Source organism: Palaemon carinicauda, chromosome 3 (genome assembly GCF_036898095.1).
Source record: "Palaemon carinicauda isolate YSFRI2023 chromosome 3, ASM3689809v2, whole genome shotgun sequence".
NCBI lineage: Eukaryota > Metazoa > Arthropoda > Malacostraca > Decapoda > Palaemonidae > Palaemon > Palaemon carinicauda.
In genome coordinates, this window is record NC_090727.1 from 8,318,139 (window position 1) to 8,335,731 (window position 17,593).

Genomic DNA, 17,593 nt, shown 5'->3' on the forward strand with positions numbered 1-17,593 from the left:
AGAGTTCAACAACCCGGATGCAGTCATTGGGTTAGCTCTGACTCTCCTCAGTCATCAGTTGAATGCACTCCGCCTAAGAGGAGTAAGGTTCTGCCGCAACAGATCTCTGCTGTTAAGGCTTTACCTCAGCAGACCTTAGTGTCTGCCGACCCCAAGTTGACTCTACTGCAGTCCATGCAGTCACAACTTTCGGTCTTGATGCGTGAGTGTCGGGCTGAGAGTGTTGCGCCTCCGCCTCCGCCTACACTCCCTCCGCCTGCGCTCGCTCCGCCTGATCGCAGTACCACCTGCCAGGCGTACGATGTTGAGCCACGTTCTGAGTTTGCTGTTCCCAGTGGTGTTCAGCCTCCGCCTTCTTTAAGGCAACCTTTACAATGGGATCAGGAGGATTATACCTCTCTTCCTCCGCCTCCACTTGCTGCTCCACCAGTGATGCAACACTCGGTTGAGGTACAACAACCTCTCCCGTCCTTGAGTCAGTCTCCTCAGCTCTCGCTGCAGCGAGCTCAACCCTCCGCAAGGCAAGCACCACTACACCTTAGCCTTGCGCCTCAGGAGCCTCAGCTTGCGAGACATTTACCTTGTTCTGCGCAGCCTCTACCTCATCGCGCTCCGCTCACACCACAGGAACAGGAACTTGCTACTCCGCTTCCGCCAACCGCTCAGCAAGCGCAACCCTTGGGTTCAGCCACTCATGCCAGGAGTCAGCCTCCTCCACCCATGCGCCTACCTTCTGCTACTTCCTTTGATCAGCCTTTGCAGACTGAGCCTCAGGTGTTCCCTCAACAGAGTCTTGAAGAGGAAACCACAACTATTGTTGTTCCAGCTCGTTCTGACTCTGCTGTTCAGCATTCCTTACCTCCATTTTCAAACCTTATGATAATGGAGGTTATTTGTATTACTTATAAAAATATATTTGTATTCCTTGCAATATATTTTTAACAATATCGCAGAATATGGCAAAAAATATGAATCATGAGTTATGAATGTAAGGTAAATATTATGTTGATATTTAAACCCCATGCAAGCATGCATAAAGCACTCTAGCACTGGTCATGGAATTTCTGAGAAATGTTAAACGCCATGCACACGCTCTGCTTACCTCACAGCATGGTCTACATACAGCATGCTCTGCTTACAGCATGCTCTGCATACTACATGCTCTGCATACAGCATGCTCTGCATTCAGCATGCTCTGCATACAACATGCTCTACATACAGCATGCTCTGCATACAGCATGCTCTGCATACAACATGCTCTGCATACAGCATGCTCTGCATTCAGCATGCTCTGCATACAACATGCTCTGCATACAGCATGCTCTGCATTCAGCATGCTCTGCATACAACATGCTCTACATACAGCATGCTCTGCATACAGCATACTCTGCATACAACATGCTCTGCATACCTTACCGCATGCTTCTCAGTCACACATCTTTGGTTGTTGCCAACTCACTAGACTGTCAAGCAGTTTCATAACGTTGCCTTCTAGTCTGCTGCTTTTGCACCAGTGAACCCTCACTGAGAGAACTTAGCTTTTCTAGGATATGGTCCCTGTAGATGAGAAAGTTCTTTTCTCCCTCCTTCTGATATTCCCTTGAGGACTCTGTCATTTTGAGGGAGCCTTTAGCTGCATAGCCTCTTATGGACTTTTATTTAAGCATAACATGCTTCCAGGGAAGGTAATGGTTCCACTTCAGTCGCTAATCCCGTCTGTTACCACACCTGCTCCCATAGACCTTGAGCTGTGTTGCAAGACATGCAGTCCAAGCTTAGTCCTTGTTAGAGGATTTTTTGTTTACGGAGTCAATGTGTCACGGGGAAGACGTTCAACAACCAACAGAAGTGACTTGTTGTGACGCAGTGCGGCAACCTCAGCAACCCGATAAGGAGTTGTCTGTACGACCCAGACAGTCTAGACAGATTCGGGTTGTCACTGTACTTCCTCGCTTGCCCATGATTGACAGTTCACAGACTGTGCAGCAGTACCATGATCTTGTGTCCGGCTCCGTCAGACGACTGGCTTTTAAGAGCTCCCACAAGTCGTCGCTGTCTGGAGATTTTCAAATGGACTATGGATCTGACCAAGGAACTGGGCCTCCTGGTCAATTTTGAGGAGTCTCAGCTCGTTCCATCCCAGACCATTGTCTCCTTGGGTATGGATCTTCAGAGTCGAGCTTTTCGGACTTTTCCGTCGGCCCCAAGGATCTTCCAAGCCCTAGAATGCATCCAGAGCATGCTGAGAAGGAACCGATGCTCAGTCAGGTAGTGGATGAGTCTAACAGGGACACTTTCATCGCTGGCCCTGTTCATCGTGTTAGGGAGACTCCACCTCCCCCCCCCCTTCAGTATCATCTAGCTGCTCACTGGATAAAGGACATGACGCTAGAGACGGTCTCAGTTCCTGTTTCCGAAGAGAGGAGGTCTTCTCTCGCGTGGTGTAAGAACAGCTTTCTTCTCAAGGAAGTCTACCTTTGGCTGTTCAGAAACACGACCGCCGTCTCCTCTCGGACGCATCAGACACGGGCTGGGGTGCGACTTTGGACGGACAAGAATGCTCGGGAACATGGAATCAGGAGCAAAGGACACTTCACATCAATTGCAAGGAGTTGTTGGCGGTTATTCTGGCCTTGATAAACTTCAAGTCCCTCCAGCTTAACAAAGTGGTGGAGGTGGACTCTGACAACACCACAGCCCTGGCTTACATCTTCAAGCAGGGAGGGACTCTTTCGTGGAAGTTGTTCTAGATCGCTAGGGACCTACTCATCTGGTCTAAAGATCGAAAGCTAACTGGTAACGAGGTTCATTCAGGGCGGTATGAATGTCATGGCAGATCACCTCAGACGGAAGGGTCAGGTCATCCCCACAGAGTGGACCCTTCTCAAGAATGTTTGCAACAGACTTTGGGCCCTGTGGGGTCAGCCAACCATAGATCTGTTCACTACCTCGATAACCTAGAGACTCCTGTTGTATTGTTCTCCGATTCCAGACCCAGCAGTAGTTCACGTGGATGCTTTTCTGCTGGATTGGTTCCATCTCGACCTGTATGCATTCCCGCCGTTCAAGATTGTCAACAGGGTACTTCAGAAGTTCTCCTCTCACAAAGGGACACGGCTGACGTTGGTTGGCTCCGCTCTGGTCCGCGAGAGAATGGTTCTTAGAGGTACTGCAATGGCTGGTCGACATTCCCAGGACTCTTCCTCTAGGAGTGAACCTTCTAAGTCTACCTCACGTAAAGAAGGTACACCCAATCCTCCACGCTCTTCGTCTGACTGCCTTCAGACTTTCGAAAGACTCTCAAGAGCTAGGGGCTTTTCGAAGGAGGCAGCCAGAGCGATTGCCAAAGCAAGGAGAACATCCACTCTCAGAATCTATCAGTCTCAAGGGGAAGTCTTCCGTAGCTGGTACAAGACCAATGCAGTTTCCTCAACCAGTACCACTGTTACCCAGATTGCTGACTTCCTGTTATATCTAAGGAAAGTAAGATCCCTTTCAGCTCCTACGATCAAGGGTTACAGAAGTATGTTGGCAGCGGTTTTCCGCCACAGAGGCTTGGATCTTTCCACCAACAAAGATCTACAGGACCTCCCTAGGTCTTTTGAGACCTCAAAGGAACGTCGGTTGTCCACTCCAGGCTGGAATCTAGACGTGGTCCTAAGGTTCCTTATGTCATCAAGATTTGAACCTCTCCAATCAGCCTCTTTTTAGGACCTCACATCTAAACTCTTTTCCTCGTGTGCTTGACAACAGCTAAAAGAGTAAGTGAGATCCACGCCTTCAGCAGGATCATTGTTTTCACATCTGAAACGGCTACATGTTCCTTGCAGCTCGGTTTTTGCTAAACGAGCTTCCTTCACGTCCTTGGCCTAAGTCGTTCGAGATCCCAAGCCTGTCCAACTTGGTGGGGAATGATCTGAAGAGAGTACTTTGCCCAGTTAGAGCTCTTAGGTACTATCTAAAAAGGTCTTAACCTTTACAAGGACAATCAGAAGCCTTATAGTGTGCTATCAAGAAACCTCCTTTTCCAAGTTCTAAGAACTCAGTTTCTTACTATTCAGGCTTCTGATTAGAGAAACACATTCTCATCTGAAGGAAGAAGACCTTGCTTTGCTGAAGGTAAGGACACATGAAGTGGGAGCTGTGGCTACTTCAGTGGCCTTCAAACAGAACCATTCTCTGCAGAGTGTTATGGATGCAACCTATTGGAGAAGCAAGTCAGTGTTCGCATCATTCTATCTCAAAGATGTCCAGTCTCTTTACGAGTACTGCTACACCCTGGGACCATTCGTAGCAACGAATGCAGTAGTAGGCGAGGGCTCAGCCACTACATTCCCATAATCCCATAACCTTTTAACCTTTCTCTTGAATACTTTTTGTGGGTTGTACGGTCGGCTAAGAAGCCTTCCACATCCTTGTTGATTTGGCGGGTGGTCAATTCTTTCTTGAGAAGCGCCGAGGTTAAAGGTTGTGATGAGGTCCTTTAGTATGGGTTGCAGCCCTGTATACTTTAGCACCTTTGAGTTGATTCAGCCTCCCAAGAGGAACGCTGCGCTCAGTAAGGAAGACGATCTTATTAAAGGCAGAGTAACGGTTCAAGTCGACTTCCTTACCAGGTACTTATTATTTCATTGTTATTGTGGATAACTGATTATATGAAATACGGGATACTTAGCTATCCTTTAGTCTTGTACACTGGTTTTTCACCCACCCCCCTGGGTGTGAATCAGCTACATGATTATTGGGTAAGTTTAATATTGAAAAATGTTATTTTTATTAGTAAAATAAATTTTTGAATATACTTACCCGATAATCATGATTTAATCGACCCTCCCTTCCTCCCCATAGAGAACCAGTGGACCGAGGAATAATTGAGGAGGTGTCAACAAGAAGTACTTGAGTACCTGGCCACAGGTGGCGCTGGTAAGTACACCCCCTTCTAGTATTGTGATAGCTGGCGTATCCCTCCATAGAATTCTGTCGGGCAACGGAGTTGACAGCTACATGATTATCGGGTAAGTATATTCAAAAATTTATTTTACTAATAAAAATAACATTTTATGATAATTTCAGTATACAAAGCATTAAAACATTATTCCTGGAAATGTTAATTGTTACTTTCAGCGAAGCTGAAAAGAAGAGTCATTAGAATTTAGCAAGGATTAACTATCCATTCTGCTAATTAGTGGGGGTAGAGGGCTAGCTAGCTCCTCTCGCTCACACACCTGTGACTGTGCTTCACTTTACTTTTGTCTTGGAGGGAGAGCAGTTGTTGCCCATCTTCATCCTTGCCTATTTTAGACTGCCGTTAATCTTTGTCTCCTTAATTTATGTATGAAAACATTCTTAATGGTTTTATATATATGTTGTGAGCTTTCTTTACAGTGAATGTTGCTGTTTGTGACAATGTAGTACGCCAGGTTCTCAAGTATGGTGAACCTTTCTTTCTGACCTTTTTCCCCTGGACATTGTTCATCCCCTTGATGGATAGCCTTCCTTGTATCTCGGCCGCCGCCGCAGGGGCATCGTCATCGTTTGGATACTCATTCGTTCGGCTGTTGTCATCGGCTTCTCCTCTACGTGTTCGTAGAAGGAATCTGCTTGGGGAAGGGAGTGCAGCCCTCTCAGAGCTTGACTGCAGTCGTGCTCTATCTCAAGGTCAACGTCGCTCACTTTTCGTGGATAGCCAGCAGTATACTATACGGGGTGAACATCTTTCCCGTGCGTTGGTTAGGTTGTGCTTCCGAATGGTTTCCTTCATTAATTAAGTGAAATTATAACACTTTGTAATATAACTTTTCAGCTTCGTCTCCGTTGGGAACCCTCTTCCCGTCGGAGGGTTGAGTGGTTCTCCCAAGTAGTTAATTTTCTCAGCTGAATTAATTGTTTTGTTATAGGTTTTTATGCTACTGTTCTCTTTCTCCTGTCGATGTCGGCTGGGAAAGGAAGTGCGCAGTCCTTAATTTATGTCTGTTCTCTCAGTGGACATCTCTTCCTTCTGCGGACTAGGTACTCTTCCTGAGGGAGTTTTTTTTTACATGATTTGTTTTATTTTTCCTCAGTTAGCAATGCCGTACTTCTTCATTCTGCTAAGACATGCGACGTAGAAGAGCAGTGCCATTTGTTCCTGGGGAATCTGCTGTCACTGTACCATCACTTTCCTGTTCTCATGTGCCTGTGGCAGCTCCTGATCAGCACACTGTCTTTGAAGAACTAGCTACGACTATGTTTCTCGGGTAGCTCTCGTTGCAGACCTTCAATTAGAACAAGGCTTGTTGATGGGAAGCAAAGAGCGCTGCCCTGAGGTCTACCTCCAGGGTTTGGACTTCTTTCCCTTCCAAGGGAGAGGATCCTTCTCAGGTGTTGAGTTGTCCTCCCTTCCGATGGAGATCTTCCTTCCATCCTCTCTGTCTAGCAACCTTCCCACCTGCGAGGAGAATTGCTGACTACTCTCCCCCCTTTCTGAGCCCCCTCTCCCATCGGGGGTGGAGCAAAGTTTAAGGCATGTCTCTCCTGAGAGTGTTCCACTCTCGTTCACGATAAGGGCCAGTCATAGAGACTCCTCCTTTGGAGGCATGCAGCTGATCCTCTTGCCCCTGGGGACATCGTCATCGTGGTCATAGTCCCCTCCCTACTCGTCCGACTGGTTCCCGACCTTCGCCTACTATGGTTTTGGGTGCTTATCAACAAACTCTGGTTCGCTATTCGCTGTCAAGAAATCGTTTGCGATCCTCTCCAGGGGATGTTCACCCTTCGAAAGGTCACACCCTTTCTCCAGATCATCATTCAGCTGATCTGCTTGCCAGGCTCCTGCTCATCTACCTTGTCGATTGCCGATCGCTCATCCCCAACACGGCAATAGCAATCGTCAGTTCGCTGATTGCTGATCTCCTGTCGATCCCAGATTGTCATTTCGTCGATTGCTAGCTCACCGGTCACTGCATGCTAGCTCGCCGTTTGTCAGCTCACCGATCGCCAGCTTGGCAATTACCAGCTCGCCTTTCGCTGATCGTCGACCTCCAGTCTCGCTCATCGCTGATTACTACTGTAGATCACCGATCGCTGTCTGCTAGCTCTTCTTTCTCCAATCATTGACCTCCAGTCTCGCCGAGTGCTGATCTCCAACTCACTGATAGTCAATCGTCAGCTTACTGATCGCCAGCTCGCCGATCCCCGATGGTCAGCTCACCAAATGCCGATTGCTAGGTCACCAATCGCTGACTGCTAGCTCACCAATCGCTGACTGCTAGCTCACCAATCGCTGATTGCTGGCTCACCAATCGCCAATCGTTGGCTCATCGTTTGCCGATCATTGGCTCATCGTTTGCCGATCGCTGGCTCATCGTTTGCCGATCGCTGGCTCATCAATTGCCGATCGCTGGCTCATCGATCGCTGATCGCTAGCTTGCCGATCGCCAACTTTCCGATTGTCGAATCTCACTCTAATCATCCGTTTGTTGATCGCCAGCACTCCGAGCGCCAATCGCCAACTAGTCGATTGTCGAATCATACTGCTGTTCCTCAGCTTATCCGATCATCTGCCAGCTCGCCAACGGTTAGCCGTTCGCTGCTCGCCAACGGTTAGCCATTCGCTGCTCTCCTATGGTTCACTGCTCATCTTTGGCTCAGTGATTGCCAATTCGCCAATCACCGACAGCTCTCCACTTGTATCCTGTCAGCAGCTCGTCGACAGGTGACTACTTGCGAGCACTTTCAGACTTCTCAGCGGCCACGAAAACCAGCCCCCTGACCATTGTCAACGTTCGCCTGAACGGCGCCGTTCTAAGGAAGAGCATCATCAAAGCCTCTGGTGGCATGGTTAGAAGTGAACTTGCCTCTCATTTGAAGGAGCTAGGGTTCAATCCCAGTATGAGATAGAAATGTATTTCTATTTTGAACACGATATTGTGTTGATTTCCCGTCAAGGCGTCCAAAGTAAGGTCAAGCGTTGCCTGGTATACTTCTCCATCAGTTCAGACTGAGTTCTCTCTCAGGGAAAAGTCCTTATCTGACTTTTCAGCCTTCATTCATTGAGGAAGTCCCAAGGGATCGCAGAGTAGTCACGGAACCCGCGAAGGATTCCAGCCTTTCTTTTATGGGTGGCCAACAGAAGACTATAACACCTGGACCTTCGGTGCTAGAGGCCTTCTTCTCTCTGAGTATAGAGTCCATTGACCTTTAAACGTCCTCATTGAGGACTACAAAATCCGCAGAGGGGGTCAAGCAATTCACATTTGGCCTCTTCAAGAATGACAAAACAGGACTGCAGTAATGGATATAGGAGCTGGCCCTTTTGGGCCGAAGTCCATTCCATGTTGGAGAAAGTCTGACAAGCGGTAAGACCACAGGACTTCATGTGCACGCTGGACCTAAAGGACGCATACTTCCAGATGCCAATTCTTCCATTTTCAAGGAAGCATGTGAGATTGTCTAGACGACAAGAAATACCAGTTCAAGGTGCTGTGCTTTGGTCTCTCCACAAGCACCCCAGGTCAGGTCCTCACGAGAGTGTTCGCCTTAGTCTCATCCTGGGATCATAGAATCGGCATCTGTCTCCTATGTTTCCTGGACGATTGGCTGATTTTAGCAGTCTCGATGGCAACCCTTCGTCAGCACCGAGACAAACTTCTGAGGCTTTGTCAAGATCTGGGGGCCATAGTAAACCTTGAGAAGTCATCCTGGCCTCCCACTCAGACTGGTAAACCTAGGAATGATAATAGACACCAACCTCCACAAAGCTTTCCCATTAGACGACAGGGTAGTGAGGCTGAGGAAGGCCGCAAGACCTTTTCTCAGAGGGGAACTCCCAGCTCAGAGGTAAAGAAGTCTTCTCAGACACCAATCATCTCTGACTGGGTAGTTCTCAACGGCCGCCTCAGGATACAATCCTTCTAATAGTGTCTAAAGCCCAACTGTAATCAGGCCTTTGATTCCCCGGACATTCTGATCGCCACGGAACCAGAGGAATGGGCGTATCTCGAGTGGTGGGTGGCAGATGAACGGACGTATCTTGAGTGGTGGGTGGGAGACGAAAATCTGCTGAAGAGTGTCGATGTTCTCGTCCTTCCTCTGGACTTGATGCTTTTTTCAGACGGATCAAAAGAAGGGTGTGGGCCCACGTGCTGCATCACACGACCTCAGACCTTTGGTCACAGATTAAAAAGTACCTTCACATAAATCTCTTGGAGATAAGAGCTGTCTGCCTGGCCTCAGAAAGTTCCATCAATTCCTGGCGGGTCACTCAGTGGTGGTATTGAGCGTCAACACCATAGTAGTGGCTTAGGCTACATCAACAAGCAAGGAGGTACTTTTTTGCACCACCTACCCTATTTGGCAGTAAAGATACATAGATGGGCAGAAGTCCACTCTGTCTCACCATCAGCTCTCTTCATTTCTGGCAAAAGGGATGTGCTCGCCAACAACCTGGACAGAGCAACTCAGATAGTAGGTACCGAATAGTCTAGATCATCTAGTAGCAAACAAATTCCTGACTTTGAGGGATGCATTCCAGTAACGGTGGGACAACATCGACGTTTACGCCTTTTCCCCGTTCTGTCTGATTAGAAGAGTACTCAACAAGGCCAGAACATCGGTCAACCTCTCATTGACCCTCATAACTCCGCTATGGCATTAGCAGGATGGTTTCCAAACCTTCTGCAGCTCCTGTCGGAACTTCCGAGAGAACTTCTATCACAACACGATCTACTTAGACAGCCACACGCCAACATTTTCCTGAAGAGAGTAGCTTTGCTACATCTTCACACTTGGAGACTATAAAGCATCTCCTCACTCAGAGAGGATTTTTGCAACAAGTTGTAAAGAGGATTTCTGGATATCTGTGAAGATCGTCAAAATTAGTCAACCAGTCAAAGTCGAATGTCTTCTGTGGTTGGTGTCGTAGAATGGGTACCTCTCCACTTGATGCCTCTATTCCAGCAATAGCGAAATTCTTCGAGTATTTGAGGGAGGAAATATGCTATTCAGTAAAAGGCTATTGCTCAGCCTGGAGTCTCTCCTTTAGACTGAAAGGAGTGGACATTTCCTCATCGCTGAAATTTTCCCTCCTCATATGGAGTTACGATCTTATCTGTCCTTATTCTGAAGCGAAACCTCTTTGGAACGTAGCTCTGATTCCTCGGTCCCTAAAGAGGCCTCCTTATGAACCATTACGGCAGGCAACAGAACGCCACATTATGTAGATGATGTTCCTACTCGCCTTGGCTTTGGCTAAACGAGTCAACTAGCTGCATGGTCTCTCGTATGACATCGGCCATTCAAAGGAAGAAGGAGAGATAAGCTTCAGCTCGTCCCTGAGTTTGTTGCCAAGACTCAGAATCCAAGGGTTTCGGATCCGAGATTCGATTTCTTCTGGATAATGAGGCTCCGCTCTGTAACGGACAACCCAGATCATCTGTTAATATGCCCAGTAAGAAGTTTGAGGCTCTACTCCGAGCACCCTTGCTCTTCGTCAGCATGGGTAAATATAAGAGGAGGATCACAAAAAACTCCATTTCTGCATGGATTCGCAGGGTCATTGACCATGCTCTGAATCCAGGTCCGCCTACAACACGTCAACACAGAGTGCACGATGTCAGAGGCATAGCTACGTCAATGGCCTCAAAAGAAACTACTCTGACGCAGGTTCTGCAAGCGGGCGTGTGGAAACGTCAAACGACTTTCACCACTCATTACCTGCAAGACGTGACCCACAGGAGACTCAATGCATTCTCTATCAGTCCTGTGGTGGCTGCACAACAGCTGGTTTAGTACCTCAAGCTCCTTATTGGAAAAGTAGTAGAGGGTTGAGGGTATTGGTTAACTGTTGTTAGTGTGAGTGAATGAAAAGGAATGTCTGGCTCCTTTCCTTTCTCCATACTCACCTCTCTTGGGGAAATCATCCTGGGTTCTCTGCACAAGCTGCCTCAACTGCTGCAGGTAAACCATTTCTCCCTTGTGTAACTTAATATTGTTCCAATACTGATATACCTCAAAGCAAAGTGAAGTACAATCACAGGTGTGTGAGTGAGAGCGATAGCTAGCTATACCCCCACCCCCCCTAACCAGCGGAATGGGTAGTTAACCCTCGGTAAATTCTTATGGCTCGGCCTTTCAGCTTCGCTGAAAGTAATACCCCTATAAATAGCTACAGGTTTTTATCGTTAGGAAAAATACAAATTGCTTCCAAATTTTTCATATTGCCCCAAGCTCTATTAATGTCAACTTAATTTTCATAACATATATGCAATGCTTTCAATGTCATTTACCTATTCTGTCTTTGTTCTAACAGAACTTGGTTTTGGTTGTGATTCTCCTCCACGTTTCCTTGGTAGAATGTATCTTTCCAATCTTCGCCCATGGAAAAGGTAAAGACATAATTTTAATTTTGGCTTTTATGTTAAATTAAATTCAGTTATAGTTTGGTTTAGCCAGTGTATATAATTATTAGTAACACATATTTGCTTAACTCTCTTACTAAGTTACCATTGGCATTGGATTAATTCTGATATTTGATTTTTGTTTTCTAAATTAGCTTCTTTGGTAGGTAAATCCAAAAAACTCCAGGCATAAATTATGGAATGCTATTTGTCCATACTGTATTTGTTCCTATGTAATATAGATCTTTGTCCTTTAATAGGAGTATGGCTTCAGCGAAGCTGAAACAGCCGTTGAGCTTTTTAATAAGATACTGTAAACATAGCTGGTTCCAGGTGTGGGGTATGCCCCAACCACTCAACTGGTAGTGCTACCTTCACTTTGACTTAGGCTGCTGTTCTGTGCAAACATACTTCCTGGTGTCCTAGTTTGGCTTGATATAGTTTGCTATTTCTTTCAAAATTGTTCGGGATGTGCTTGCGGTTGATGTCATCTCCTAGGGAAGACGTGCAATTATGTGCAGTGGACATAACCTTTTACAGGATTCCCGCTTTTCTTGTGTTGGGGATGACCACCTGTGCAGTGGACTGAGTATGCAAAGAAGAAGAAGTTGAAAAGAGAATCTTCAGAGCTCCTTCAACCCTGTGTTGGATTTAAAGTCTGATGCATGTTCTTCTCCCTTCAAGGCTGAGCAAGTAAGAAAAAGGGAGCCACTGCCCTTCCCTCTGGAAGTTTCTTGAGCAAGGCAGGAGTATTGCATTCCTCTAGCAAAGTCAATAACCCTTGCCACCATAATTGCTGACGACTCTTGTAAGGACTTAGATCTGGTGACATTGGTGTCTCGCAGGCAATGAAACTCCTTTAGTGCCTTCCAATCGCTAGATCCTGGAAATCTTCTCTCCCTGTTGCCACTCTCCCCTTTCCTGCTGAGGAGATTATGTTGTGATATCGCAGGATCTGTTCTTACCTGCTGCTGCAGACGAGCCCCCGTCGCTTATAGCAGAGAGCCCGAGTGCAGCCAGAAAACCCTTGATTGTAAAGGAGAACTTTGCTCCCTCCCCATCCCCAGCTTTGTCTGTTCCAGGGCCACCTTCTATTGCTAAGGAGTTGCCTGCCATCAGAAAGAGGTGTTCTCAGAGGCACAGGACAACCAACCTGGAGGAGCCTCTTGTCTTTTTCAGGTTCCTCTGCATGGTTTTGTGGTAGAATTAGTTCTTTACCTAAACACTTTTATTTACTCTTATTTCTGCTCATGAATGGCAGAGGCAAGGGACAGTGACATTGCCCTATCAAGCAGGACAGTGACATTGCCCTATCAAGCCGGACAGTGACATTGCCCTATCAAGCCGGACAATGGCCTAGAGACTGACCATATATACATATGATCAGTGCCCAAGCCCCCTCTCCACTCAAGCTAGGACCAAGGAAGGCCAGGAAATGGGTGCTGATGACTCAATAGATAGTTGTTCCGTAACAGAAATACAAACCACGCTATTTACATGGGGTATTACTTTCGGCGTAGCTGAAATGACAAGGCATTAGATTTTTAACGAGGGTTAACTACCCTCTCGCTAGTTAGCGAGGGGGTAGAGGAGGGGTAGCTAGCTACCCCTTCCCCCTCACACACTGGTGAACTGATTCACTTCACTTTTGGCTCGGGTGATGATCAGACCTGTCTATCTCACCCTCGCATTTTTGACAGCCTTAATTTTTTTGCCTTTTTCTTACAGCATGTGTGTTTGGAAGTTGGCCTCTCTCTATCATGCGGAAGTGCCCTGGACTACCCGACCGCCCTTGTGGGACGTTCATGTCGGCGGTCGAGACGGACCCTCGCACATTGTGTCCGTACTGCAGAGGTCAACGGTGTGATAGGGATAAAACTTGTAGTGAGTGTAGGGAGTGGTCTACCTCCCAGTGGGAGAGGTTTTCCCGGCGACGTAAGAAGAAGTCTAAGCGTGACCTTTCTCCTTCAAGGGCTGCCTTGAAGAAGGAAGGTTCCAAAGACTTCTTCCGTTGCCCGAACCTCCTCCGAAGCTCCCACTTGATCGGTCTCTCGCGAGGGGCGTCGAGTGGTAGCGTAGGCCTTTCTTTTGTTGACCAACCTCGCGGTTAGGGAGAGGGAGTTGCCTCCCATAGCGAGGCAGCTCATCCTCCTCCTTCTCCTCCGGGGGAGGATATTGATATTGATGTTGATGACACTGTTGCTAACAATGATCTTTTGCAGCTTTGGGCTTCCTTGGGGCTTAAGGGCTCGCCCTCCAGGGAAGCCCTGTTTGACCTGATCCAGTTGGGTGCAGCTGTCAAACAGTCGCCGGTAATAGCAGAGGTAGATCCTCTGTTTATTGTCGATGTTGTTGTGGTAGAGGCTTCCGACGGGTCGGGCCAAACCTCTGCTGTTGTTGCGGATGTTGCTGAAGGCTCAGTTCCTCCCTCCGAACATCCTTCAAGGGAGGATCTGGGTTCAACGGTCTCTCCTGCGGGTGATTCTCCCCCTCGGGGAGTTCACTGACAGAGACTCCTCTTCGGAGGACCGACGATGGTGTTGCTGCCCCTCGAGGTCGTTTTGAATTTCCTGCCGAGGCGTCAGGGACTTTAGCCATTATATATCCAGCGGGTAAGTATATTCAAAAATTAATTTTATTATGAAAATATCATTTGTTCCATAACCGAAATACAAACCACGCTATTTACATTGGGTTTACCTTGTAGCGTAGCTGAAATGGCGAGCCATTAGAATTTAACGAGGGTGTATTACCCCTGCTCTAGTTAGCAGGGGGGTAGGGGAGTGGTAGCTAACTACCCCTCCCCCCCTCACACACCGGTGAATGCTTCACTTTCACTTTTGGCTCCGACATGGACAGACGTATCTGTCTTTGTCCTCGCCTGGCAGCCATTGTTTATTTTGTCTTTACTTAATCACTTTTCTTTTACTCAATATATATATAAACATTTTCTCATGTTTGTGTTTATTTGAGTATAGAAATCAGTAAGTTTCCTTTTCAGAGTTTGTGCTTGTGTGTGTAGTGTACGATATCTCCGTGGAGTCCTCGGCAGTTAGGCCACCATGGTGTAATTTCATGGGTCGCGATCGAGTTTGACTTCGGTCTTTCTCTCTCTCTCTCTTGAGGTCGTTCACCCGTTTACTACGTTACTTACTACGGTAGCTTCCTTCCCGTGTGGGGTGGGGGGGGTTGCTACGCCGTACGTTTTATCTCAATTAGTTTATGAATCTAATTGTATTTGTTGATTCTTCAGCTTTGTAGAACGATTCCTTTCTGGGTTTTCGTTCTCTCTTTAGTGTTCATTCTTTTTTAAATTACATAATTACATAGTTACATAATTATAATTGTTATAATTCTGTTTTGGTTACAGCTCTCCTTCCGTGAGTGTAAGTGGTTGTGAGGGCACGTGCCTGTTGTGTAATTCTTGTGTTCCTTTCCCTCGGGATTCCTCTTCGGAGCCTTCCCGGGGGAATGAATGTTTACTAATGATTTTGTTTCATTTTTTTTACAGTTACCGATCTAGTTCGTTTCTGTAATTTGACAACGGAGTGAGCTGTCTTGTTGAGGCCTGGGGTTTCGGCTGTGGCTGCCTCTCCTATAGATCTTCGTCAGGGGCGTGTCTCCTTCTTCTGGAAGTACTCCCGTGACGATTGACAGCTCTCCAGTTCATTTTAGAACACTCAGGAGGCTCGCCTCCTTGGGTGGGTAACTTTCCTTCCGAGGGAAGTTTTTCCTGTCCAGGCTTGAGATTTTTCCCCCTTTGGGGGTTCTTCTCTTGCCTTTTTTTCGTGCGACTATGCTCTTGGTGCTGAGTGGTCGCACCTGCAGTTACGCTCAAGGGGCTGGGCAACTGCAGGAGCCCCTCTTCGGAGGATTGCTCCTTGTAGCTCACTGGCTGACCCGTCTCTTTTACGAAGTGTTTCTCTTTCGTTCGCGAGAGAGTACACTCATAGAGACTCCTCTTCGGAGGACTCTTCTGCTGTTGTTGCTGTTGGCCTCCTTCGCCGTAAGGCTCACCGTCCGCTACGTCGTAAGGGCCTCCTTTCTCCCTATAAGGGTGCTAATAGGCGCCTTTTTGAATCTCCGTATGCAGCCTACAACTCCTTCTTCTTGATCTTCGTCCCTGGTGCAGATGGACAGCAGTCTGACCTCGTCTTCCGACGGGCAATTGTCTTCCCGACGGACAACGGTCTTCCGACGGACATCAGTCTCCCGACAGACAACGATCCCTTCGGGGCAAAGGATTGCCTCCCATGGGGGTTCTTCCTTTGCGTGTCAGGGTTCCCCTGCGCGCCCTTCTGCTGTGTTCTCTCCTGCTCAGCGTTAGCGCACAGGCGCTCTCCTGTTCTCCTGTTCCTGTTGGTTCCTGTTACGCGCCCTGTGCGCCCACGTTCGCCCTCGCGATCTAGAACTTCGGTTCAGGTCTTGGACAAGGACTCTTCTTCTACGTACAGGCTTCCAAGCGTTGCCTTCTGCTCGCCAGCGACCATAGATGCGTCAATGTTCGCCTGCTCGTCAGCGATCTCCTACGCGTCAACGATCGCCATCGATCTGCCACGCGTGTCAGTTTCCCTGGACACCATCAATAGCGATCTAGAGCTAGCCTGCTGTGGACCACGATCTCCGGTAGCTGAGTCTTGTCGTAGCTCTTCCTCCTGCTCGCCAGCGCTCACCTTTACTTCTGTCCTTCTGTGCGCCAGCTTTCTTTAATCGCTAGCGCACATCTGCACGCCCTTTTCTGCCACGCATCAATGGGCGCCAACGGTTTTTTCTGACCGTCTAGGATCGCCTGATTAACAGCTTGCTTCAGCGCTCATCTTCCTGATGCACCTGCGCGCTAACCATCACTAGTCTCTCTCGCGTTGGCAATCGCCTATGCGCCCGCGCGATTCTTCACCTGCGCGCTAGCGTTTTGTTAACGCACCACCGCTCGCCAACGCGCCATCGCTTGCCAACGCGCCTTCACTCGCCTACGGGGTATCGCTCGCCAGAACGCGCCATCGCCCGCCTACGCGTCATCGGTCTCCCGACCGCCTGCGCTCACCCGCACGCCCGCGCTCACCCGCATGCCCACGTGCCTGCGCGTCCACACGCCCACGTGCCTGCGCGTCCACACGCCCACGTGCCTGCGCTCCTACGCTCATGCGCGACCGCGCACATGCTCTCCAATGTTCGCCCGCGCGCGAACCAACGATATTCCATCACGCGGACGGACGGTGTTCTGTCGCGCGGACGGACGGTGTTCTGTCGCGCGGACCGACGGTGTTCCGTCGCGCGGACCAACGGTGTTCCGTCGCGCGGACCGACGGTGTTCCGTCGCGCGGACCGACGGTGTTTCATCGCGCGAACGTCGGCTTGATTCCTGTAGTATCCATTGCTCCCCTACGGGTCATCGCTCGCCGACCACCAGCTCTCGCCCTTCCTACCACGCTCGCCCTCCTTCTGTGCTCCTTCGCGCACTTTAGTTTGCGTTCCTGCGTGCCCGCGCATGGGCGCTTCCACGTTTGGCCACGCGCAAACCATTGATTTACTATCGCGCTAGCGCCAGGGCGATTGCGACCGCGATTTCCGTTTTGCAGCATGGCTAGCCTGGCGAGTCTTCTGGAGCGTATTTCCAGAACACGGCCTCACCCCGTAAACGCAGAGCATGGCACATGCAAGAGCAGGAAGAATCTTCAGGGAGGTCTGAGCAACATTCTTCTTTCCAGAACCTGGGTTAGCCCTTCCCCGTCATTCCCTGGAAGGGTTTTGCCAGGGAGCTTTCCGTTCGAGATTTCTCCATCGGCCAAGGGGTGACTGGTTTACCCCTTCCTCTTCTCCATCTCGTGAAAGGAGGTTACCAGGTCCTTTCCCTCCTCGGTTGCGACCCGAGGTTTTGTTTAAGGAAGCTACAGGAAGAGCATGGATACTTTCCTCCTCTCGGGCTCAAGCACCTTGGCGTTTCGTCGCCAAGTTTCGAACTTGCGGGCAAGCTCGATGTTGGACATCTGGACGCAATGACCGAGGGCTTCCTTTCGGGTGTCTCATCCGTGGATGTCGACAACCTCAGACACCCTTCCATCCTTGGGAAGAGCTTGTTTGTGTCCAAGGACAGAGACATAGACAGCGATTGTGCGGAGGAAGTCGACTTCCGTTTTCACTCCTCCAAGGCGCTTTCTTCCAGACCCTGCAAGGCTCCAGCGCCTCTTTCTTTCAGCCTCGTCGGCCTAAGTTTTTGG

The 17,593-nt window shown here is 48.7% G+C and overlaps 1 long non-coding RNA gene across 1 annotated transcript in view; it reads left to right on the forward strand.

Moving 5' to 3' along the window:
- The window catches only part of LOC137636739 (uncharacterized), a 102,919-nt gene that overhangs the window by 62,342 nt on the left and 22,984 nt on the right, over positions 1-17,593 (forward strand). The window contains exon 2 of the long non-coding RNA XR_011043200.1: positions 11,288-11,363. This is a non-coding gene — a long non-coding RNA (uncharacterized lncRNA). The remainder of the gene's footprint in view (positions 1-11,287; positions 11,364-17,593) is intronic.